The sequence below is a fragment of the Melospiza melodia genome, chromosome 14, assembly GCF_035770615.1.
Source record: "Melospiza melodia melodia isolate bMelMel2 chromosome 14, bMelMel2.pri, whole genome shotgun sequence".
Taxonomy (NCBI): Eukaryota; Metazoa; Chordata; class Aves; order Passeriformes; family Passerellidae; genus Melospiza; species Melospiza melodia.
In genome coordinates this window covers 15,931,006-15,956,616 of record NC_086207.1, presented here as the reverse complement: position 1 = coordinate 15,956,616, position 25,611 = coordinate 15,931,006, and the positions used below count along the sequence as shown (strand labels likewise).

The 25,611-nt window shown below is 41.5% G+C and overlaps 1 protein-coding gene across 5 annotated transcripts in view; it reads right to left on the bottom strand.

Annotated features, from left to right (window-relative positions):
- SGCD (sarcoglycan delta) overlaps nt 1-25,611 on the bottom strand; it is a 310,429-nt gene that overhangs the window by 232,478 nt on the left and 52,340 nt on the right. Inside the window, exon 3 of one of the 5 annotated variants that reach the window (XM_063168911.1) lies at nt 22,956-23,026. The exons of the other annotated variants lie outside the window; for them this stretch is intronic. The gene's annotated coding sequence lies outside the window, so the exon portion shown is untranslated. The remainder of the gene's footprint in view (nt 1-22,955; nt 23,027-25,611) is intronic. 5 annotated transcript variants of the gene reach the window in all.

Below are 25,611 nucleotides of genomic sequence, written 5' to 3'. Positions count from 1 at the left end.
ACACATGGCCCACATCACCTAAACATGCATTTGTATTTCATCATCTGCTGTACAAGGCATAGATAAAGTCCCATGGACAGATCCTCAGCTCCGTTATACTGAACTGTGCTGGTTTTCAGCAGCTGAGAATTGAGCCCTGGAGCTTTGGAGAGATTCCCTCAGGTTTATTTCACCTCCAGGATGCTGACCAAACTCCGTGCTCATCCTCCCTCTCTGCTTCACTCCTGCATTCATGCCTCTGACCATTCACACTGGATGGAAACAGCCACTGGGGCTGAGCCTGGGGTCCCGAGAGACAAACACACATTCACCCTCTGAGCTCTGATATCAGAGCAGAAAAACAGATAACAATTAAAATCTAAACATTTGTCAGCTTTAGGGGTGATGAGACATCCCAATGTGACTCGCTGAAGCCCTGTTTTTACAATCCCAGCTGCTAAGCAGCTTCACCAGGGTGTTTATTTGCCACATCTCCTCACCCTATGATTCTTGAATTATTAAGTGTTATAGAGTAGTAATTCAGCATAGTTCCATTGCTTATGAAAGCTGTGCAGAAAAAAAACCATCAGAAATAATCTAGGCTAGTTCATTTGAAGTGTAAATGACTTCTGCATGCAATACAAAATGCAACAAGTGCCTTTCAAGCTGTCTCATTTATGATAACATAGAAGTTGCTGATGGAATGAGAATTCTCAGGTAGTTATCAGGGAATTTTGCAGATCATTTGTACTTCAGACTGCATTAGCAACTCTCACGTCATGTCAGCAGCTTGAAAAAAATTAAACAATGAATTACATTCCTCCCAGTTTTTATTCTGCTTTGACTGAGTAATCTCATCACTTATCTCACATGATTTTGCATTTGCTGCAAAATGCTTTGTTCTATTTCTAAAGGAAACCTAAGACTTCCCCTGAATTATTCCAGTTTACTCAGATGAGCAATCAGCCATCAGCAGAAGAAATATCTGCTTATCACATCTCTGAGGCACACAGGCTGCACAAGACTATCAGGTATCTCACCATTATCAAAGTTATAGAACTGAAGCTAAGGCTGTGCTTCATCCTTGACCTGCACAAACTAAAGGAGAAGGAATAACCAGCACCCCAAAGGTAAGACAGACCTGCTGATACAGATGGATTCTAGGAGCAGAAAGTGACACCGGTGAGAAAAATACATTTTTACACTTTTGCTGGAATCCTTGGCAAAAGCCAAGGGAAAAAACCCAAAAATCCCTCAGTTTTTTTTTTTTGTTATGGTTCATTGCTCTGGCTAGAGCTGTGTGAACATTTTATCAGCTTGACACCACAGTTGGCAGCTTTTATGGGTCAGGAAGAGCAGGCAGCGAGAAGGTCAACACTCCTCTGGAAAAAACCTGCATTTTCACCTTGCATATCTGCAACCCTGGGCTCTGGTTTTGCTGTCCCACCAAACACCTTTGCCCTTTTAGGACACTCACCCTGCAGTGCAGCATGTACCCCAAATGTTTCCCTGGCTGCAAGCAGGAGCCTTCAAGTGCTGGGGAAGCTGAAGCTGTACCATCACAATGTGCTGCCTCTGCACAGCCTGGCTTTCTGGCAGCCACAGAAGCTGCTGGAAACTTCCAGAATGTCTGGTGGAGCCAATCCCTCATGGCTCTGAGGATGGACGTGCTGCTGGCCAAGGCTGGGTGCTGCCACTCTGTGAGTTGGTGCCATGTGCTGAGTCACTCCATGGCTGGAGTCACTCAGAGGCTCTGTGGCTGCTGGGATGGCACCAGGCACACGACACTGCCAGCAGCACATCTGAATCCTGAGCAGCTCTGGAGAGCCCTAAAAGCAGAGCTGCAAGCAGGGGACACTGCTTTGTAATTTGGGCAATTTGCAATTGTGCATCATTAGGCTTATGTCCCCTCATTAGGCTGTGCAGTCTGTGCCCCTCATTTCTCCTCTCTTAATTCTTTTAGGAGCAGCAGCACTTCGTTGGGTTTCTGAAACAGTCCTTACTAAGTATTTGGTTTCCCTTAAAATAAAATTTGCAGGAAACAAAAACATAACATTTAAATGCCCTCCAGTGATCCATCTCCTAAATTGCAGTACACATTAATTTTTTACAGAACTTTGCGAAGCAGTTGTATTCTCTTATATCACATTTCAAGAGACAAGAGAAAAAGATTTACTAAAAGCACCAATATAAAGGTTTGTCAGCAAAAATATGCATTCAAAAGAACCCACTCCAAAAATTGCCTCACTCTCTTTTTTATTCTTAAAGATTGCCATGAAATTGAAATTTCTGAAGTATTAGGGAACTTGCACACTCCCTTCAGTCAAGTGGGCAAAGCATCAGAGGTCTGACACATAAACTGGCTAAAAGCAGATGTTGAAAAGTCACATTTCAAATCAGGAGAGGAGCAGAAAAGGGGAAAATAAATCAAAAACACACAAAAAACATGTATATAAAAACCCCTGAAAAAAGCAAGAAAACAGATCCTAATTGCTAATGGAACACAGGCAAAGTAAGAGCATTGAAGCAGATTTAATTGGCTTTCCACAAGTGACACCTCGAAGCAAGTAAGCAAATCTGGATGGCTGAGGAATTCTAAGGACATGTCAGACAGCCATCTGTCAAGGATAAAGCAGGACCTGGAAGAACAGGTCCTGCCTTCAGGCAAGGGATGGACAAACTGACCTCTCCCTATCCTTCCTAACCTCATTTTCTCTGTGAAATTGGAATATGTAACACTTCACCAAATCTCCGGACTAGTAACAGGTTGGAACAGAGGAAAACTGATAAAGCTTGTTCTGAGCCACATGATACAGCAGGTTTTGCCTCTGAATTTCAGTAGAGGGTGTCTTTTGTAGATTAATACAGAGCTGGACAGGAAGGAGGGGAAGCAAGGTTAATTTTCAAGCCCGAGATCTCTGCAAGCATCCCTTTTCTGATGGAGTTACCCTGTTTCCAAGCCAAAGGCAGCAATTCACAGACATTAAGCTCCAGGGTAAGCTGCAAAGCACATCCAGCAAAAGGCAACTGGGCCTGAGTGGGCTGGGGAGAAAGCAGCACACAGAGCAGCAATTAGGAATCTAAACCTAGACAAACCTAGACAAAATTGTTTTAACTTCTGGCCTAAACCAGTAATTGCTTTCACCACTGAGAGTTATTTTAAAAAATTTCCTGAAGGACCTTTTAAAACCCTAATCCATGAAAACCTGGGAAGTTTTAGGTTGAGCAACCATGTACTTAATTCCAGCAAAGTGAAAGTGAATGAAGTGAAACATCTGACCACATCCAGTGCCACCATTTGATGTATCAGAGCTGTGTCAAAGTTACATATGAATGACCATATTGCCTTGACTAATCTAAAAACCTACTGGGGTTTGTTTCACACACTGAGAAATACAAAAACAAACTTAGGGAAAAGATGCCATGAGGGAACCGTTTTTGTTTTCCATTCACTGCACATGCATTTTTACGAAGACAACACATGGTAAATGGATAAGAACAATTTTCCATCATTAAGGAAGCCTTAAACAACCCCTGACTGCTAATACCATCATCTCTTAGGCTCCTACTAAATTGCAGTTATTTGCTCAAAACAAAACGATGAGGCCTGTGATATAATAGAGCAATTTAAGCAATGAAGAATACAACACCTGTAATTCAATTTCATGGCAACTGCTTTCACAACATGTTTCTATAACACAGTTAGGATATAGGAAACTTCTCTCAGAGCAGCAATTCCTTTTTAAGTAAGCCAGGCTCTCAAGAGAGAAGTGGGCTTTAAGTAGACAAATTCTATAAACAATAAGCAATTTTTATCTCCATGCCAATCCTTTCAGGTCTATTTCCAGCTAGTTGCCACTCTTCTATTTTGGTTTCTATTTCATATTGAGAGGCTGTTGTCAGAAAAGGTAACAATAAAAGTCACCCATGATCTCTAACCTTGAGAAAGTTTTCATGCAGAGGAACATACAACAGCTTCCCTTCCCATCCATCTTTGCTGTAACAGTCACCATATACCAAAAAGGGCTGTAAATCCCAGGCCTGTGACCTTCCCAAGGAGCCAAGGAGGGAGCAGGGGGAAGATGGGGATATCAATAATGACTAGTCAATGCAGGAAGTGCAGCGAGCACAATGGCCCAAAAGGAGACATCTCATATTAACTTAAAACCCCACAGCTGAACTGCATCCAACAGCAAATCTTTCTCATCCTTCACAGCAAATGATGAGGCCAAGAAGAAAATTCTTCAGAGTACAAGTTCACGCAGACATCAAAATCAAGATTTTCAAGGAGTAACACTGACGTTCTCCATTGAGGATTGAATCATGCCCCCCATGTTCACTTTATAGACTGAAACTAGTAGGAAATCATCACCAAATTAGGGATTTCCTTCTGGGTTTGATGGCTGGAACAAATACTACAGCAACTGTTTCAGCAAGTCTGTGCAATGGCATAGAATAGGCCAGCAGATGAAAACCTTTCCATCTTTTCTCCCCATCTTTCTGTTCCTCATAAGCCTCCTCCCCCTGCACAGGGACAAGGATTTGGGCAGGGATCTGGATGGAGGTGCTGTGCCAGGCTGAAATGCCTGCAGCACTGAAAGCTATCTGTGCAGAACACAATGGGATTCCCCACCAAAAAACAGGCAAGACCCTTGTCATGGAGTAGATCTGGTGGAGAAGATCAAGGGAACCCACCTGTAACCTTCATGAAATGGATGCGCAACAAGGACATGCTGTGTCTCAGTGACTGCAGGTTAGAAAAACACTCCTCTACTCAGGATAAGAAGAAATATTCCTACTGATGAAATGTGTATCTAGTAATAAATCACTTCTTGTCAATCAGTTCTGCTCGAACCCCCGATCAGCAGGACAAGAAATTCACCTCAAGTCCCATCCTATGCTACCCTCTCTACCCTCAAAGCAGAAACCAGTATAATCAAAATGTTTAGTAGCTCCTGCTGCATTTCCTGTCTGTTCATACTTTTATTTTCTGTAATTTTAAACAGAAAAGCTGCTGCTTTGAGCATGAACCATTCAATTCTGCAATTCTTCACCAACAACCATTCTACCTACACTGATACTCCCATCATGAAAGGAAAACAGCTAAAACCACCTGAACTCTAAGTGTATTAGTTTAGGAGCTCCATTTAAGAATAGCTCTTTGGTTCTCTCTGCTTAATTTCTACACTGCATGACATCAAAATAGGTTGGTATGCAGAAAATACAAAAAAATCCCAATCTCTCCATCCACCTCAAGAAAACATTGAATGAGATAATGAAAGTTGTTGTACTGACCTCTATAATTAGGGAGCAAAAAATTAAGCACTTCTGTATTTAGACTGGCTACCCACAAGGGAATAACAATTTCTGGAAGTGTACACATAGAAAATAAGAGTCAGCTGAACTAATTTCATCCCCTCTAACCCTTGATTTGGTTGCTTCTACATGCTGCATCTGGTTGCATATCAAAGGTTCAGCAGGGCTGTTCTTTAAACTCAACAGGAGACCCGTGGCTCTTTTTGTCTGAAGATATTCAATCTGTGCTTGTCAGTGACTTCTTCCCGTACACCATTAATTAGCTCTGCATGCTGCCTGCCATTAGGAACATGAAGAAGACTCCAAATGAACATGTGCACTGCTCCCAACAAAATGAGACTGACACAAGTGGCACCTTCCTGCACTGCAGATGCAAAACACTGAGCAGGACTAAAACTGGGCATTTTGGGGAGGAAAATGTGACTTCACAGAGGTAAGACTGCAAGTTACAACAGCACACCTGATGTTTAAATGATTTTGGTAATAAAATGTTTAAATGATTTTGGTAATAAAATGCACATGTTTTTAAGAGTGTCAGAGTGGAAAAAAGGAGTGTGATGTTCACTGGGAACTCAGGAGGAACTAGAGCCCATTCTCTGTTCTACTTAAGATGGGGCTCATCACACATTTACCCACCTACAGGGGTCACAGAAGCATAGAATGTTCTGGGTTGGAAGGAACCTTAAAAATATTTAGTTCTGACCCCCCTGCCATGGACAGGGACCTTCCTCCAGACCAGGCTTCTCAGAGCTCCATCCAAAGTGGTTATTGAGGCTCCTTATGGAGTTGGTGGAGAAAAAAACACCCTGTCCAGTGTACATTTCATTATTTCCTAAGACAGAAGTCAAAGATAAAGGAATTCCACTGTATGGAGGTGCCTTTATGTGCAACATTTACAGTGGGAATATTAAAATTAAAAAAATTAAAAAAAGAAAGACCAGGCAGCTTTTGCTAGCTAAAGCTAAGCTAAGCTCGATTTTACTGCAAATGCAGGTGGAAGGCAGGGATGCCACATCTTCCCTCATGATTCACAATAACCATGGTCACCTTGGATTGAAATATGGAAGAAGGACAGCCTTCAACAGTGTATGGCACAATAAAGATTTAATTTCAAGTAGAGCTTCCCATTACTGATGCAGTAACAACAACAAAAAAAAAAACTCTGTAACTCCTGATGTTTTTAGCAACCAACCCTCTCACATTAGCACAGTGATTTAAGGAAAGTCACCATGCAGCCCCATCATTTCTGAGCACTATGACAAAAGAATATCAAAAACCCAAAAACAGTTTCTGATCTTGGTTGAGAATAAAAGAGCAAAGCCTCAGCTTCAGCAACTGCTACAGCATTACACAAAACACAGCATTTACTGAATATTCCTCCATTTCAGGACCCTCCATCATTCAGCTGGTTGTGGTGTTAGTTCATTGTCAGGCCTGATGCTGATTAAAAATCTCTGTCCCAATCCAATTCCCCTCACCACACCCCTATAGTACATTTATCTTTTATAGGGGACCTTGATGTCAGCAGTTAACAGAGTTTATCCTTCTTCCAGCAGCAGGAAGGACCTGATCTGACTAAGGCAGGAGAATGGAGTTACCTTCTGTTTCCCCACCAGCTTCTTTAGCTCAAAGAGGGTTTTGACTGGGTGGAAAAGAAAAAAAAAAATTCCGGCATTCCAAATTCTCAATGTTTTAAAAGTACCTCTCAGGATTTGGGCCTTCTATTGTCACATTTCTTCTCTTTGCCCAGAGAAGCTGTGGCTGCTCCACCCCTGGACGTGTTCAAGGCCAGGATGGAGCTCTGGGAGACCTGGTCTGGTGGAAGGTGTCCCTGCTCATGGCAGGGGGCTGGAACTGGACCTGGATGACCTTTAAGGTCCCTTCCAACCCAAACCATTCTCTGCTTTTATGATTCTCTTTAAGGAGAGGTATGAGACAAAAACTTCCTCCAAAGCCTAGCAAAGCTCTGCCAGCACTGCCAGAAGGAGGTGGGCAGAGAGCAGGACCTCTCACAATTAATTCAGCAGAAGCTGAAAAATATTTACAATTGCTGCCTTTGCTGAAGAAAGCACAACCAGAATTTTTCTCCACTGAAAACATGAAGGAATGGGTCAGGCTCCTGCTACACACACATGGATTCCAAATTATGAGTTTATACAGTTACTTTTTGCTCACTTAAAGCAACCCAAATATATAAAGCACCAAAGAGATTACTTGTCTCGGAAACTCTTGTCTTAATGTTGCACCTGTCCTTGACTTTGATTAAAAGGGGGGGCTGAGGAGGAGGCATCTATGTTGTTTGGGCTTGAAGGTAAGATAAAGGTGGAAGATTGGTAATAGAAAGGCAGAGATTGCTGTAGCACACATTTCATAGCATCCACCTCAGTTAGCCTTTCTTTATAAAGTCAACACTTCTCTAGCTACAACACATAAAACAGACAAAACAGAGTTGGAAAGGTTGAGCACATGAATTTTACAGATGGAGAAGCAAAGGTCAGGGAAGTTAAAACACGTGCCAGGGCTCTCCAGTAAGTGCATGCTGCAGGACCTGAGCAGGATACAGCTCACAGGGGTATTTTTCTTCAAGGTATTTCCCAATTCCCTTTTCTTACATATTACAAAAAATACTGACAATTAACTCTTAGAATTCCCATACTGAAAGAAAACTCCTTCAATGTCTACTTTTCAATTTCAATTCAGGCAATTTTCTCTCCCCACTGCAAGCTTCCTCACACAAAGAACTTTATGCCTATCGATTGTTTGATAACTTTTGCAAACACTTTATTATTATAAACCGACCATGGACAGAAAATGTTCAGGCAGGGTCTGCATTATCTATTCAAATTCATTAGCTCTATCAGCCTCCTCAACCTCCTATGTTTGATTAAGTCTCATCTCCCACAAACTGATTAAATCTAGTCAGCCTCTTTAAATTATTATTCCTCATTAGTCCAGTGGCGCTAAATGTTTCTAAATGTGACAGTAATCTGATTTTAAACAAATCAGCTGCAGAACCTATAAAACCATCCTTAACAAGCTAGTCATTGATAGATTCCCCAGCAGCAGGGAGTGGATTTGAGTCCTGCCCAGCACTGATGGAAGGCTGGAGAAACCCAGAGTGTACACAACAGTATTTCAACAAATTCTGCTCTGCATGCACAAAAAGCCCAAAATACAAGGCCTAAAAGCCAAATGTTAAAAGGAAAGCAGCACACCAGAAATACAGAAATGTGTGTGAAGCTCCTGAACCTGCCATTCAGGGGCTGCTGACCCAAAGACAGTGGATGTGTGTCTCAGCTTCAGCTGCTCTACTTCCACACATGAACTTCTAAAAATCTTTTTTCTAAACTCTTAACTTTTTTCTTTAAATAGTAAGCAAGAGCCTAGCTGTCTTTTTAACACACACAAAAAAATATCCCTCCATAATCACCTGCCTGGCAGTGGGAGGAAGAGAACACACCACTACCTGAAATGGAGTTTATGGATGAAAGTCCATCAAGTCTGATGTTATCTAAGGACCTTGGACCCCAAATTCATTTTTAGAAACGAGATCGTTCTTAGGCAGGTGAGTTTGCATCCACTTGCACAAATGAAGAGCCCCTGCCACTCTCTTCCCTACAGGCAGCATAGTTTCTCTTATGAAAGGTTCTGATCATTTCAGCAAATTAATGAGAACCAGATGGGTTTTTTTCTTTTTGAACCATTGCTCTCCAACGTGTACTGGGCCACTCAGGGCTCTAAGCAGTACCACAACAAACATTAGAAATACAGAGAAATATTTCAGTGCTGTGTCAAGCTGGGATGATAAATGTAAGAGAAATCTCTTGAAAAGGAAAAGTCTTGCACTGGCCAAATTAAAGATGACTTTGCAGCAAAGAAAACTCCTAATACAAAGTGTTCTTCTGCAAACACCATTTTTCTGGGTTGACCTCTTGTAACAGATATATAAACAAGCATATGCACAGAGAGAATTTTTTCTCCAGGGGTTTGTGCTCCTCGGCAATTGGGGAATCTTTGGGAAAAAAAAAAATTATTAGCAGGTCACAGGAGATTGCTCTTTGTGTTGCTCAGCTGAGCTTTCTGTCTTCCAAAAGTAAACAGCCTTTTCAGCCACAGCAGTAACACGATGCAGGCAATCACCAGTCATGTTGAATTGCCATCAAACCACTGACGTTTAGTAAATTAAAGTCCCCAAGCCATCAGCTGTGCTCAAGGCCCATTTCAACTTGAGGATGTTCCATTACATTTTTTTTTTCAAAGGAACTTCTTTTTTTTGAACCTGGGAAATTGCAAGTGATTGCATTCAGCAAGGAAATAATAGAAAATTCATACATGCTGGAGAATAGGAATTAGGAGCCTAGAAAACATCGAGCGAGGACAAGGATCTGGTGATGATAACAGGAGAAAAAAAAACTTAATATAGATGTACAAGGGCAAACTGCTGCACTTGGAACCACTGGAATCCAGAAGAGCAGCAGACTAACTTTGTGAAAACAGTTTAAATTGCTGACTGTGTATCAGCCTGGGGGCTACAGCAGCAATAGGATTTTTTTTTTGCCTTGAAATACCCGTTTCCATTGTAAAAGCCTGACTGCCCAAATAAGCCTCTTATATCTACAGGCTCCCCAGCCTGACATGCTCAAGATCTTGGAGCCCTCAAGGCTTAAGGATGCAGAAGCATCCCTGCCCACAGATCTGAAGATCACCTGAATTACTTGCTCACCCCATTTTGGTGGGCCTGTCATACATGGGGACTTTCCAGGTGTGCAGCAGCAATCAAACCTCAGCTAAGGGCTCACAGCCACACTCTCCACAGCTGCACACTGAAACTCCAATTGTTATTAGAATTAATATAATCAAGTATGCAAGTATATATAAAAAATTAAGTAATTAATCCAAACTCTAATTCAATTCTAATGAGCATCTTTATAATATATTTACTCACAAAACTGAGTCTTCAAGTCCTCTTTGGCACACCCAACAGACATCAACAGAAGTAACATAGATTCTCAGTGGGTTGGTGGATCCATGAACCACAGACTTCACTGTGAGGTTCCAAATTTTGGTGAAACCAAGCAGGAAAAGTCAACTGCACCCTCAGCAACATCTCCTGCTGCCACAGGCACTTATGGTGGTGTCACACAACTGGGGAGTGTAAAGCCCTAGGCTTGGATTTCTTGTTAGAGATGCGCTGCTTTGTCTATTAGTCTGCAATTTGTTTATTCTCCTTCTCCCAGACAAACTCAAAAGGGGCTGTCAGGACAGACAAGTCAATCTGAACAGGTTGCCTAAACACACTCAGACCTGGGGCAGGCCCGGCGGTTATTGGAGGCTGGCAGCTGGCACCTGCGGCCACTTTCGGACACTGACGGAGGAGGCCAGCTGGCTGGGCTGGCACGGGGTGCCAGCTCTGATGGATGGGTGATGCCAGTGTCACAGGCTCGTGGGCTGTCATTAACAGTCTGCGCTGCCTCTGAGCACAGCAAAGCGCCGGAGCCCGGGGCGCTCCGAGAGCAGGGTCTGTCTGCGTGCTCTCCCACTCCTAAAACCTCATTAAACATCTTCTTTTTACACATCAACACGTGTACTTCTGCAGATAAGGGGTGCAGGGCATCGCAGCAGACAGCTGCTGAAAAGTCCCTCCCTTTCGCGCGGAAAATTCAGCGTTTTTTATGGATAAACGAGTCGTGAAACGTTTTGTTCAGGCTATTTAATTCATCAACTGGCTGGACAGCAAATATGCTCGGATGTTAATTTAACAGAATTATTCCCCTCTCAATAAGGTAAATGTTAGATGAAGATCATTAGGCAGGCTGGCAGCCCTGTCATCCTCCTCCTGCCAAACCCACAACGCGAAGGAGCTGCTAAAGAGGCTCTGGCAATGTGAAGCTTTATAATCTTCCCTGAGTGGACCCTCCTGCTGCCATGTTTCCTATATTTTTTGGAGCTGGTTTAGCTTTGTTCCTTTATCCTACAGTTTTCATTTGTCTTTCAGAATACCAAAGCTATGATTTCAAAAGTCAAACATCCACATGAAAATCCATCAATTCATTCATAGGAAAAACAAAGCCTTCTGCCTAAATGTTGCTCTGTGTGTCACATCACAGCCAGGAACCCTATTCCTGATGTGCTATCAAGTTTATTTGACCATCAAATAAAATAACTTTCACAAATTGGGTTAGTGTTTTTCCCCACAGGAAGTGTCATTACTTTTAAGTAGATCTTGACCTTACAAATGAACTCCATTCTGCCTTAGATAGTTTAAAAATTGGGCCATATTTTCTGGCAGATGTGTGGTTAACGGCTGCATTCTCTTTTGGGAAAAAAAAAATATTATTGGTTCAGATCTTTAAGCTGAAAAATCATCATGATAAAAATATTTCATTTGTTTCCCCATTCCCAACTCACTACAATGCCTTAAGGAAAACAAAAGTCTAAACAGAGAAGAACAAATACTGCAAATTGCAACAAGGAACAGTACGGGAATTCTTGCATGAATACTTGCTAAAATGATTTGGTCGGCTCCTGGCTACAGAAAAATACAAAGTCCTAGAAAGCGAACCATCTGAAGTTTGATATTTCCCCCCCAGAAGCTATAAAAAAATTCAGAACTGTTAATGATTCTATGATAACATAACTGCACTATTTTTTCTTGTTCTAGAAACAGATGGTAGGTATTGAAAAGCACCCCAGACTTCCAGGTTGGAAACACTGTAACTCAACTGAATTGCATCTCATTTCTCATCTCTCACTCCCTTATTTCTAGATGTTTTCCTTTGTCTTAACTTTTTAAAGTTTGATAGATTCTTAAACAGGGGTTTTATTTTCCTGGGCATTCATGCAGCACCAGCCCAGCACAGGCTCCAGCACACATCCAGTTTAGTGTGTGGGAAGGGGCTGAAAGGATACAGGATAAGCCCCATTTATCGCCTTCTCCTGACATTTTTACCCATTCCAATCTCTGTGGGTTCTCCAGTTGCACTCGTCACTGTCAGCTTCATTTCTAAATGCACATAAAGCAATAGGAGGAACATCTGGGCTGTTACTCATCTGTGCTCTTCCCAACATTAGGAATTCTTCTATCTAATGTGGCAGAGCCAAAGCCAATACAGCTCCCCTGTGTTTACTTATCTTCATGAAGGAGCTACTGAAGCATCTCAAACTCTGCCTGAACAGGTCCTGAACAGGCTGACACGTCTCCCCCTTGTTTCCCTTCCATTTTTCTTCAGTTGCATTACGTGGTTATTGTCTCACGTCTGAGCCCACAACTGCTCCAAGCCTGCCTCTTCCTTGTGGATAGTGCTTTTGTAAAAGAGATAATAAAATCTATTCAGCTCTTAAAAGTCTCTTCACATAAGAAGGCATGTGGGGAAAACAGCTTCAAAGCTTTGAGGCTCTGTACCAAAACATCTGCTCAGGTTTCAAGGAGTTTGCAGCCCAGTTCCCAGAGCTCAGAGCTGAAGGCTGAAGAACCCTTCAGAGCTCTGGTACAGCTTTCTTCAAAAATCCCCCCGTGATGGAACATGGAGGCTTGAGCTTAAATACAAACTGTAATATCTTTCTTCTCTCCATGTTTTCAGGGCTCTTTATCTAATTCTTCCAGCAGTTTTTCCTATAAAATTTATTATGATGTCTCAGCAAGCAAGTTTTGAAATTTTTGGGTATCTTCAGTTGGAAAGACAAGGGCCAACTTGCACGTTAGACAAAAACAAACCACACAACAGCATTTAAATGGACCTATTAACCAAAACAGTCATCCTGATACTTTTATCAGTTGTTGTAAAGAATGAAAAGTTCACAAGACACACAAGAACATACAATACAGACAAAAGTACTTTATGAACAGCTGGAACTGACGAGTTCAGAAGTTCAGTGAACTTAAATCAACTGACCTAAATTACTGAACTAAAAAATCTACAGTTGGACCTGGGAAAAACAGAACAGGATACAAACACCATCCTCTTCCAAAATAATCCCAGAACTTGTGGCCCCAGGGCTTCCTAAGCCAGCAGAGGTTGTCTATCTTCCTATGAGAACCACCAGTGTATTTCTCACAGCCACATCTTTCAGCTGCAGAAACTTTCAGCTAACAGATCATTCTCCACAGAGATTTCCAGAAGTAGGTTCTGTGTCAGGAATAATCTTGAGCTGTATTTTTGAACTAATTCCAATTCTTTATATGATGCTTTCTGATTCCTCAATTATGAAAGAGAATGAACAGTACCCCTATTAGCTTTTTCCATATCATGATTAGCAAACATTCACCATCATCCCCCCACTGTCACCTCTTTCCCAGCTCTTTTCCTGTGTACGAAATTGTTCAGTCATTCCATCCTTTTCTTTAAATTTAAAGCTATTTGTTCAGTCATTTCATCATTTTCTTTAAATTTAAAGCTATCACCACCTGCCTGGCAAAGAATGGTTTGAAATTTGACTTCTCATTGACCAGAAGAAAGAAATATGCAGCTACAGCATATCTAAAAAGAGATAAAATCTTGAGCAGAAGTGGTAAAGGGAGAGTCCAGATTCTTTTGGATCACACCAAAATACCAAAAACCCTTTTCATGAGGAACATCTCTGCCACAAGGTCTACAATGATATCTCACACCACCATAGCCAGCATTACTTTCCACAATTCCCCCCAGAATTCCTTGTGCTACATGAGAAATACTTCCCCAACTCTCTCCTCTTTGACTTTTTCCTTAAGGAACTCTAGGATGAAAACCCCAATGTTCCTCATACTGCTGAGCTTGGATGTTTTCAACAGCCACAGCTTCAATGAAACAAAAAAACTGATGACATTCTTTACAAAGACCACAACACAGAAGTTTAAAAGATTCTCAGTTTAGCTGTCCTTTAAAGTTTCCTCTGCCTTTTTCTCTTTAGAGCATTAGCAATCGCTGAGAAGAACTTCTCATGTGGGTAATTTGATTTTTATCCCTGGAGTGGGTGGAAAGGACTAAGAGGATGATTGCTGACCTGACCAAAGGAAAGCTGGGGAGAGTAGAACTTCTGCTCCTGGGTACACCACACAAGGAAAAACTCAGGGGGAAAATGCTCACTTGTTCAAATTTGCTCAGTAATCACTCAGAACCATCCCTCTTTTACAGTCAGGGCATGCTTTGCTTTTGTATTTCCATCCATCATACACCAAAAAATAGAAAGCTTTAATTAATAAACCTCTGTTCAGGTTTAATACAAACCCAGATTTTTTCACAAAACCGAGGTTTCTCTTTCAGTGTAGAACTACATTTTGAAAGGACTACACAAACCATCTCAGAAAGACATTCACCTGCTTGTCAAAGGGTTTGGAATCTTGCACCATCAGCAGCAAGGGAGTTTGCACTGGATATCAGGGACTTTGAAGACCACAACACACCACTCATTGAATTTTATCAGTCACACAAGGCACCCTCCCACAGTCCCCCTGTATTAAAGCTCATACCTTCAGTCCAACCAAAAATCTCCCAGAAAGTCATTTTCTCATGATCTGAGTACATCAAAAACAAGAAAATGTAAAATCAACACACAGTTCTCTATCCAGGCTTTCTTTTTCCAGAAATGTCCAACTTTTAATTTTCCCATCTTTAATTTGGAGCTGTTGGTTACTCACATGCCTTCCTCCACCAAATTAAAGGCCTCTATCTGTCCCACTGATATGCAAAATGGAGCAAAACCCAGTTCTGCAATTCAGTCTGACAAAGAGAGATAACTTTTCCCTGTCCAGCTGGAGCAGCTTCCCAGAGTAGTGGAAAATCACACTTCTAATTCAGCTACACCAATTTATACCAGTAAGAAATAGAAGCCACATAGTCTCAGCAGTAGTTTTCAATAAGAGGCTAAAGGATAATGATTTCCAAGAGTATTTATTAATAAAATGCAAATTATAACAAAGCTGATGTCTAGCACTTACCTCACATTCCTTTTTCTCACCTATCCAGGCTATGTTCACAGTAATGAAACAAATGTTCATTCTCATATTTATGCTCTGCTCAAAATTTCTGTGCTTCCCTACGCCTCTACTCAGCTGTATCTGAATAATGGCAAGCAGATGAAGACAACATGATAAAAATAAATCAGAACAGTGCAGAAATGTTCCTTTGGGTTTGGTTTTTTAAGTCTGCAAAATGAGTCCCTTCCCTTTGCTTCATCTCCAGTCACCACAGCTAATAAACTGTGCTCTCTCATAAGCAAAGTGATTTCTCTCAGCAGAGAAAGCAGACTATTTCTGCTTTAAAGAGCAAACATTTACACAATCCTCATGGCTCCTAGGACTCCTCACATCACAAGTTTCCTATTTAGAAACCTCCTCCCACATACACACCCCAACAGGCTGTGTCAGTGGAAGGGCTTAAAATACAGATTGCCTCATTCTTTACACAGTCCTGCCCTAACCCTTGCACTCTTCTTAGAGACAAAAGAAATCAGGATTGCTATTTAAATCACACAGCATGTAACAAGCTGGAGAAAAACTGGGAACTTTAGTCATTAAGAGGTGATATGGATTTCCCATAAGGTGTGAGGTTTAACCGTGGATGCATCCCACAAGGAAAAGGGAGAGCACAAATAAATCTCTGTGTGGGCACTTTAGAGAAAATTACAACTGTAACACAACCTGGAAATCAAACAGCAGTCTGAGGAAAGCCAGCTTCACATCAGGACACCAGAAATATCAGGACAATTTAACACAGGCTCTCCCCTAATCCCTTCTGGTCAGTGAGATATATTTTCACTGCTGTAACCCTCAGCAAACAGCAGAAGCCAGTATTTGCTACAACAATTAAGACATCACTAATTACAAAGGAACTCCTAGTAACTGTAGGCTTTTTGGGCTGTACAGCAGCATCTCAAGGCAGATGCCTGGGCAATCCTTTTCTCTCTGCCTGTGGGATGAGAACATTAAACACAAGACTGCTGCAAACATCAGTGTATTAAAAGTGCAACAGGAATGAACAATTGCAAAGAGCCTTTGCTGAGCCATGTGGAGCAGTTTGCAATGCTCTAACTGCGTCAGAGGAGCTGACCTGCCTGCATTCCAGCAGGAGCTTAGAGCTGACTTCAAGTCACACACAGGAGTTAAGAGAATGAAGAGCCATGCTGGAGTTGTTTTACAAAAGCAGCCAACAGCGAGGTCTGCTTTTGTTAATATAATCATTATATGAGAAAGATGTCAAATGCTAGCTTTTATGCCAGCTGAAACTTCGTCTTGGGAAAAAGGCTCTTTGAAAGTTGCAATCACTCCAGCTGCCTTCAAACCAAGCATTTTAGACCAAAAGAATCATTTTCGTTTCTTTTTATTTTCCTCTTCACACAAAGCCCAATTATTTCCTTGCTATAATATGATGGTTCCACCTCTCCATATGCTGGGGGATGTGCACTCCAACCAGCACCCACAGCGCTCACACACCCAACCAGTACTTCAACTTCCATCCAAATCCATTCTTGAAATACCTTCCCAGACCCCCAGCAGGCATTTCCCCATCCAATATCCAGTTCCCACCAGCTTCTGAAATCCTCTCACTATACAGACTCAATCCCTCCTCCTGCTCCCAATAAGGTCCCTGCCTCACAAATCACTCCCCTGGACCAATCTTACATAGAAAGCCTTTAAGTCCAAACTCACCTAAAGCATTTTGATAATAGAAAAGCATCTAGGTGTGGATGCTTTTATACCTTAGGTATATTATTTTATACCTAAGTGAAATGCACAGGGAGATACAGCCAGAGGACCCCAAGCATAACTTATCTTTAAGCCAGTGTGACAATCAGAAGAATTGCACAATCAGAATCCCCCGTGGCTCCTCCATTAATATGAGACTTTGCCTACAGCAGCCATGGGAAATTGCAACAAGGTTTGTATGGTATTTCCTATCAGCTGTGGGAGTGACACTGAAGGTCACAGCAAAAGCACTGCATCTACCTCAAGTTTTACTCAGAGCAGAAGAGGAAAAAGCAGCCAAGAAGTTTGCCTAGAAAAGTTTAAAGAAATCTGCAAGGGATGGAAGAGAATTCCAGAGGAGACTATAAGCAAGGTGAGGTGTATATGGCAATAAACCAACAGCTCAAAAACCACTCACAGGCAGAAGCACTCAGCTTCTCCCTCCTCCCTGTTAAATCACACTGCCCTCCCACAGATGAGAGCTCTGTGCCAGCCAGAGAGCAGGCTGGGATGAGTGGGGAGAGATTAACTGCAAACTGAGAAAGAGGAGGATGCTCAAGATAGCAAGCAGCAGCTCTGCAGAGCAAACAGGGAAGAAAAACTGTGCTCAAAAAGCAGATTTAGAGAACTGGGTGGTGAATGTCTAGAGTCACTGGGGCTTGGGACTGCAAACAGATTTCCTAATGACAGAAGCAATGAGACACTTTTTCCTTACCCACACAAGCCTTGCTTCTGGGGTGATGGGTCCTCTTCCCCAGAGCCTCTGACTTCCACAACCCTGAAAACTAGAATTTTCTCTGAGATTCATTTCTCATTCATAAATCAGAGTAATGATGCCATGTGAAAACTATGTGAATATCACTCACGTTATCACAAAGGATACTAAGACAGTCACAACAAGAGGGGGTTCTGGTCTTAGCATCTTCAGCAGAAATTAAGTAATTTTCACTAAGAATGAAACATCTCTTTCTTCTTCAAACTAACAAAGTCCCATAGCTTCAAATCTGTGCCAAGATTAGGAAAAATATATGTAAATAACTAACAAAATTCACTGGTACCAGCCCAGACAGAACCAAACCTGCCACTGCTCGCCCCGTCCTGAGAGGTGGGACCTACAGGGACTCCTCATGGATACCACAAACCTAAGGAAAATGAACATGCAATGCCCATTTGAATCTCGACTGCTTTAAAACAGTTCCTCCAGTTTAACCCAGAAGGGTCCTCACACCCCATTTAAAACAACTCATGTGTGTCTCTACAGTAGATAATTCTTCTCTTTTAAAGAGGGAAGTAAATTAAACTCTGAACCCCAATCACATTAATAGCCCCTCCTGACACTATAAATCACTGATGCAGAGTTTTGTTCATGCCCATAAATTACTGACTCCATGCCCTCCTGCAGAAGATTCCTTCTCCTTAAAAGCATATTAATATGTTTGCACCCAGTCTCCTTTTTAAATACACTGGCTCACACTGTCAGCTTTCCTAGTGCCCTAGGCACCAATTTCAAATTTCATAATCAATGATATCATTTTCCTTCATGGCAGTAATTTGATTACTTCTCTTGGGTGTGACAGGCATTTGTGGCCATTTCTTTCTGTCTTCATCTCAAATTCCTAATCTTCCTTCCTTCCCTCCTCCCCATAAAACCTGTGCAAAATTGATAAAATAACATCAATAAATCAAGGCTCTTGCATTTTCCCTGAAGTGACTGTATTCCAGATTTCTTCTCTGAAACACAAACAAGGACATAGTTCATCTAGTTCAACAGCACAACCAAAAGGGATATAAAGTGATGATGATGTTTTGTGGCAGTTATTGCCAGTTTAGTTAATATGACTGACTGCTTTTCCTGTGCAAGCTGTCTCTTCTAGATTACCCTATCTTTGAAATAATCACCACTACCACCTAACATTTAGTAATAATTTACTCCACAGCAATCAGTATGACAGAGCCCGCATCAGCTGAAACAAAATTGCAACATTCAAGGAAAAAAAATAATTAACTCACATTTGTTTCTGACAAGTTCAGAGTCTCTGTTGACCAACCTGTACACTGCACTGTTGAAGTACAGTACGTTTAGAAATTTTTATATACAGCATCAAAGGAATAGAATTCAAACTGAAGTTTCCACATTCTTCCCACTAATTTCAGACATTTTAATGACAGCGAGAACAGGAGGCAAGAAATCTGTGTATTAATCAAGTTCTAAAACAAGCTGCAGAAAGATGCCTGCCCATCTCTGAATTTGCCTGATTTCATCAATCACACAACTCTTAAGGACACTCGAAAGCACTTCCATTTCCACAAACATCTGGAGAGACAAAGTGGAATGCAGCTGACAGCACCTACTGGGTTTTCTTTCAGGGAAAGTCGTTTGGAATTTTTTAAGGTTAAGAAACTGACTTCTCTCTTCCTCCACCCCCCCATTAATACAAAGCCTTCCAGAGGCAGGCTGGGGATCATGCACAAATTCTCCCAGCCAGGGCTGAGTAAAACAGAATTTCTTTCATTTTCCCCCCCTCACCCATAGTGTTTGGGTGAGATAAAATATTCCATGTGTGATATACAGATTTAGACTATGGAAGCTTAGTACAGGTGACCTAATTCAATAGACAGATTTCCATAAAACAGATAATTCAGGGTTTTTTCTCCTAACTGCTTTTTGATGTACCTGATTCAAGACATTTAACTTGTGACATCAGATTCCATAAAGTATTCTGGTCTCCCTTGAGGTATCTCAGAGCAATCCAGTTTTTTTCTGCTGGAGAACCACAGTGACATAAGAATTTCTATTAAACTTTTATCTGCAAACATGATGCAATGGTGCTCATTTACAATTGCACAAGAGAAAGTCCATGACTGAGACAAAAGTAAATGGACCACACAAGCAGAAGAATTTCCCACTTTCAAATGCTGAATTAGGGCAAAAACCATTGTCCAAACTATCATATTTAATTATTATTAATTATTTATCCTATGGGAGAAAAATATGCCAAGAGCTTGTTAGGACAGAACCATTAACATGAGGAACATCCCATAAGTCAGATGCAGTTTTTTACTCAAAAGAGTTGTTAATCTTTTCCAGAAGTTAAAGCCCAAATATGAATTTTGAGAAGGCTGGAGCAGCAGAACATAACTGAACCAAAACTTTTCTTTGAAAAGAGCAATGCACATTCCTGGAATGAATAATTCCTTTTTGTCTGTTCTATTAATTCCTTTTTCTTGACATTCATATTTCTATCATAAATCAGCTGCAATTTTCTTTTCCCACAAGATGAAACCTGTGCTAGTAGACAAGTTCATATTCACTGTGAATTACTGAAGCATCCATGTAGCTTTTTTTTCTTGCAGATTATTTTCACAGAAATTCCTTTTAAGCAAGGTAGAAGCAAGTTCTTTTACAATGCCACAGCAGCAATTTGTTTTGCTTTTTCTTCTATTTACTGAGCTAATAAAGACACTCATCAATTAAACATAAAAAGTGATTTTAAATTTAAAATTATCATTCTGACTTCAAGCTACATACATGAAGCTTACATGTTACTTTTGCTCCCAGATGGAGCTGAAAAGAAATAGCAGATCTGACCTACAAAGCTGCTTGGAGGAACTATGGCATCACATTCTGCTGCTCTTAAAAAGTGGCATCACATTCTGCTGCTCTTCAAAACCATCTATTTGTTAAGTGTCCCTTTCAGACTGAGAAGATATTACCATTTTTCCTAAGGCCAGCATGTGAGGAATTAAAAAATAAAATTAGAAAATGATATCTCAAAGAGTGGTTGGAGAGATACTATTGCAAAAATCTATATCCCCACATCCCTATTGCCAGCGTCACAGTTTGTGGAACAGGGAACAATTCAGTATTTCAAAGGAAGCCAATAACCATCATGAGAGCTCCCATGGGTGACATTACTTAATCTGCACTTTCATCTTCCAGAGGAAAAAGGAGCCTACAAGGAAAAACTATTTCCATAAACAAGGGTCTTAAAAGCTGAACAGAAAAAAGGTTTTGGGTAAGCTTCAAAATTTGGGCATTTCTGTCTCACAATCCTGGTCATGCCCTTCCTCCCCTCAAAACTGGGGAATAATTAAAGCCAATGAAAGCTCATGACTTTGGGAAATGCAGATCTTGGGGAGCACTATATCATAAGGAGCCAACAGGAAGAAGGAATTTATTTATTTCTGTGTCAGCCTCCCTGTGGCTCTGTCAAAGCAGCAGCAGTAACACTTTACACCTTCCAGAGCATGTGCACCTCACACGAGCTACTCCATCCCTGCCAGAACAAATGTTAAAGCAGTTTGTTACTCCTCATCCTCCTCTTTGATCACTGCAAAGCTTTGAACAGTAACAGACTGCTGAGGAGAGAGCTCCCAGCACCGACAGGGAGAGAGGATCTGCTACAGCTGATATGCAGCACACAGAGACAGCGTGCAAGGGATCTCCAAGGGAGGAAAAGCAGAAGGAATTGCAGCCATTTCATCCTACAAGGATCAACAAATCCCACAGACAGACTGCAATTGCATGAAATTGTTCTGCAAAAGGGAATATGAGAGGAACAGAAGCGACCTGCAATTTCATAGTTCTCATTGAAATGCAACCTACATTTTTAGGAGACTGAGGAAAAAGGGCATTATTTATGTCTGTTTGGAGGACATAGGGAAAGCAAGAAGGGAAGGGAGGAGGATTCTCTTCTGCCAGCTTTGAGACCAGGCAAGTGGCTTAGCTAAATAAACAAGGCCTTCAAAAGTATACTGGTAATATTTTAAAACTATAAGCAAAATCTGCATTCCACTGGCAAAGCTGTAAAACTTGCATGGAGGCTACACACAGTGCTCTAATCACACTGGCTCCTCAGAGCTGACCCATAAAAGCCAGAGCAGCTACTGACAGATGAGCTAAAAATTTCTGACTGGCTTTTTAGGGGAACAAGCCGTGGATTTGTATTTGGAAGCTATTCCAAAACTGTTAAGAGTCATGTAGAATAAACAGCCTTTTGCTCAGCTGCCAACATACCAGCCCAAAAGCTCCACGAGGTGACTTCAGACCGAAACAGAAAGCCTCTGTGCTTCTACCTACTAGAGCCTGCACTAAATTCCCCTCTCTGACACAGAGGAGCTCAGTGCCAGGGAACAACAATGAATTCACAGGCCAGAGGCTCACATCTGCTGCCTGGCTTTGAAATCCTGCCTTGCTTTTACAGACTTGAATTGCCAAGGATGCCAGAGCCCGGTGCCACTTGGAGGACCCCACAGTGGCCACACAGACCAGCCTGGAGACCTTCACTGCTCAACAGCTTCAGGTTTTGAAGTGCTGCTTCCCACACATGGTTACGCTGCCAATGCAAGCCCTGAGCCTCCAGAAATCTCTTGCAGGTGCACACCTGCTGGGATCAGAAGGTTCAAGGTGCCTCCAAAATGTTAATAAGGAAAATATGAAGACAGGTCACTCCACAATCCACAAACACAGAATCATGTGAACCACAGAACAGTCTGGGTAGGAAGGTACCATAAATATCATCACACCTAGCATGGCAGAGAAACCTTTTGCTAGACCAGGTTGCTCAAAGCCCCATCCAGCCTGGCCTTGCACATTTCCTGGGCTGGGATATCAGGCTGCTTTTCTCACTGGAAAGGAGATTAAATACAAAACTACCTCCTGTGTGTCTGTCCAGCAGTTTCTGGAAGCTCCCTCTGAAATGGAACCATCATTTGTAAGGTGTCCCCTCTGCACCCAGGTTTCAGGACAAGGAAAACTTAGTTACCAAATGAAATGCTGAGAGCAAGCATGAGCAGCCTTTCAGCTGTGACAGGAAACCAGACACAGGGTAATTCTTGTCTTTATTCACACATCATGGACTGACTGCAGTGATTTCAAACACCAGCCTTTTTTTCTCTGCAATGCATACCATATCATTACCCCCTGAGAGGCCACTTTACACTTGGCTCTCCTGCCTCCCTTCTCCTGCTTTGTTGTATAAAGTTATATGGAAAATAATACCTAAGTGGCTCTGCATCCTGCAGGGAAGTAGCTTAAAACATCACTCAGTCTTTCTGAAAATTTTCATGCCACTGCAAACAAAAAAAAAAAATTCAGTTATTATACCTCAAATTTGACAGTTTCTTTTGGATTGAAAACCATAAATTAAGTAAAAAATATTTATTTATTCAAACACATGGGTTTGCTTTCCACCAAAACACTTCTGACAGCTGCAAAGATGACAGTAACCTGTGATACCTGCTCTGCATCACCCTTGTGGCTGTCTTGTTATTTCTGGAATCCCAAAAGTTACCTCCCGGAAAATCAAATCATTCTGTCCTAATTAGAAGCTTCTGAAGACAAACTTCAATTGGGATGTACACTTCCCACACATTAAACACTAATTCAGAAAGCAGGAAGCCCTTCTCAGCATGTCCTTCAGATGATAGGTTGCAGACTTAAAAACACCAGGTTTAAAACCCAAGCTGAAAAACTCTGCTGTTTAATAATGAAACACAGCAGTTGCACTGCAGCTTCTAGAGTTCTTCTAGTAATAAATAAACCCCTGACTGCTGCAAGACAGGTTTTGAGAAGCTTCCTCACAATCACCAAGTTGTACAGGACATGAATTTACCCTCTCAATGCAAATGTGGGGGTGATAAACTCTCTTTCCTCTCACACCTGCTATGACAGGAGGGGGATATAACTGCATTAAAGCCATCCCAGTCCCTTTCCAGGGATGACACTGTCTTCTAGCCCAGTGATCAACCACACAGTTTGTGAACAATCAGGTCAAAATACCTCAAGTGCCACAGGTTCCCCATGTTCGTCTTTGCTGGTGGAAAACAGGAATATCAACTGGGCTGATTTGGCTTTTCTGCAGCAAATTCTCACTGCTTAAAAGCACCTCACAGTCAAGGTCATTCCAAACAATGCAGGTGCACTACTGCTGGACAGGCAGAAGTGCATGGAGAAGTGAGCATTCCACATCCTGTTACTCTTCTCTGATCATCTAATGCTAATCTGATCGTTTATTAGGGATGTGACATAATATCCATTCTTGCTAGGCAAGGCAAGGACTACCAGCAGCCAAAACACTAATGTAAGGACTATTAATAACTTGATTTCCAAAGGCAATTAGTATTTTCATTTGTGGCAAAACTTCAGTTGCTTGGTACACTTTTCTGCAAAAACATAACTTGTCTGGAGTAAGCTAGCAACTAGATATGACCCCATTCGGGCTCTAAATTACTGATGCAAATTTTTCAGGGCAGATATCCAGTGATTCAAGATCAACAATCTGACATTATTTTCGCCTGTGTGCTACCAAAAGCCAAAACACACTTTGGGACTTTCTGACAGCGTGTGTGGTTTAGGCAGCAAAAGCACCGTGCCCTGAAACCAGCAACAATAAAATTACATCACATAAGCACAGTTTCCTAGAAACACTTGCACTCTCAGTTTTCACCTACTTGAAGGGAAGTGACAAGGCTGTAAGTCTCACAATCAAAGTCTTTAAGTCTTACAATCACTGGTTTATCACATGGGGACAATTTATTTTTTACCTTATGTACAAGTGCTTAATAAGGCAACTCCAACATGTACTTTTATTTAATTAAACACAATCTCCTGGTAACAGAATCTAAGACATCTTTAAAACATTCTGTGTCACTTCTAGCAGCATGCAGGTGGAGTTAAACAAATTACTGCATCCCTCTGCGCTACTTTCTGATGTGGTGTAAATTGGCATAATTCTGCTGAGTCCTGTTGATTTAATACCAAAGGGTGCTGATCCACATAGTTCCAAGCTTTCAAAATGAGACACAAAAATATATTTGAGCAACACCTGAGGCCAGCTGTTGTCATTGGGGCACCATGTCCCCCCCCAGTCCCCTCTCCCTGCTGCCAGCCGAGCCCAGCACCAGAGGGGTCCCTTTGGGCACCTAAGCCCCATTTCACAGGAAGCATTAAATGCTTCATTAAGGGCTATAATCACTTAAAAATTGCTAGAAGTAGCAAAGGGGAAAAGCATGTGAGTTCCTCTCTTACATGTAATTATGGGGGATGTTCTACTCCTGACTAGAACTACCCAGGTAGAACTCGAAGTTTCAAGGCCCTCCTTGTCCTGATGCCTCAAAACATTCCAGCTGAAAACTCTGTTGTTTACCCTTTAACTTTTAACTGAGAGGCCCTGAAATATAATCAATGCTCACTTTTGAAACCCTACAATTTTAATTACTGTTTTCAGAAACCCTCTATCACATGTTTTATGTACAATCAATGCTGACCCATAAAGGGAAAGCACTCTCACATTTTGGTGTACAAGAAATTTGCTCTTTAGGAAGGAAACAATCAATTACTGATCATCTAACTGCATCTGTGTGCATATCTATTGCTCTTCTGTTACTGCAGATTAGACATTATGTCCCAAGAAAGCAAAAATGCTTTAAAACTCCTCTTCTGATTTTTCAGGATAAGATTTTATTTATGTTGTTACTTAGGGTGGTAGATTTTTTTTTTTTTAAACCTACACAAAGCATTTTTCCCTGTGAAGCAGCTAAGGGGGCAAAAAAATTTAAATCTCGCAACACCACAATTTGATCAATGTGTTTTGACACTGGTTCCTTCTAAATCATTCTTAATATGCTGAGATGTGAATGCCTCTTGACACATCAAG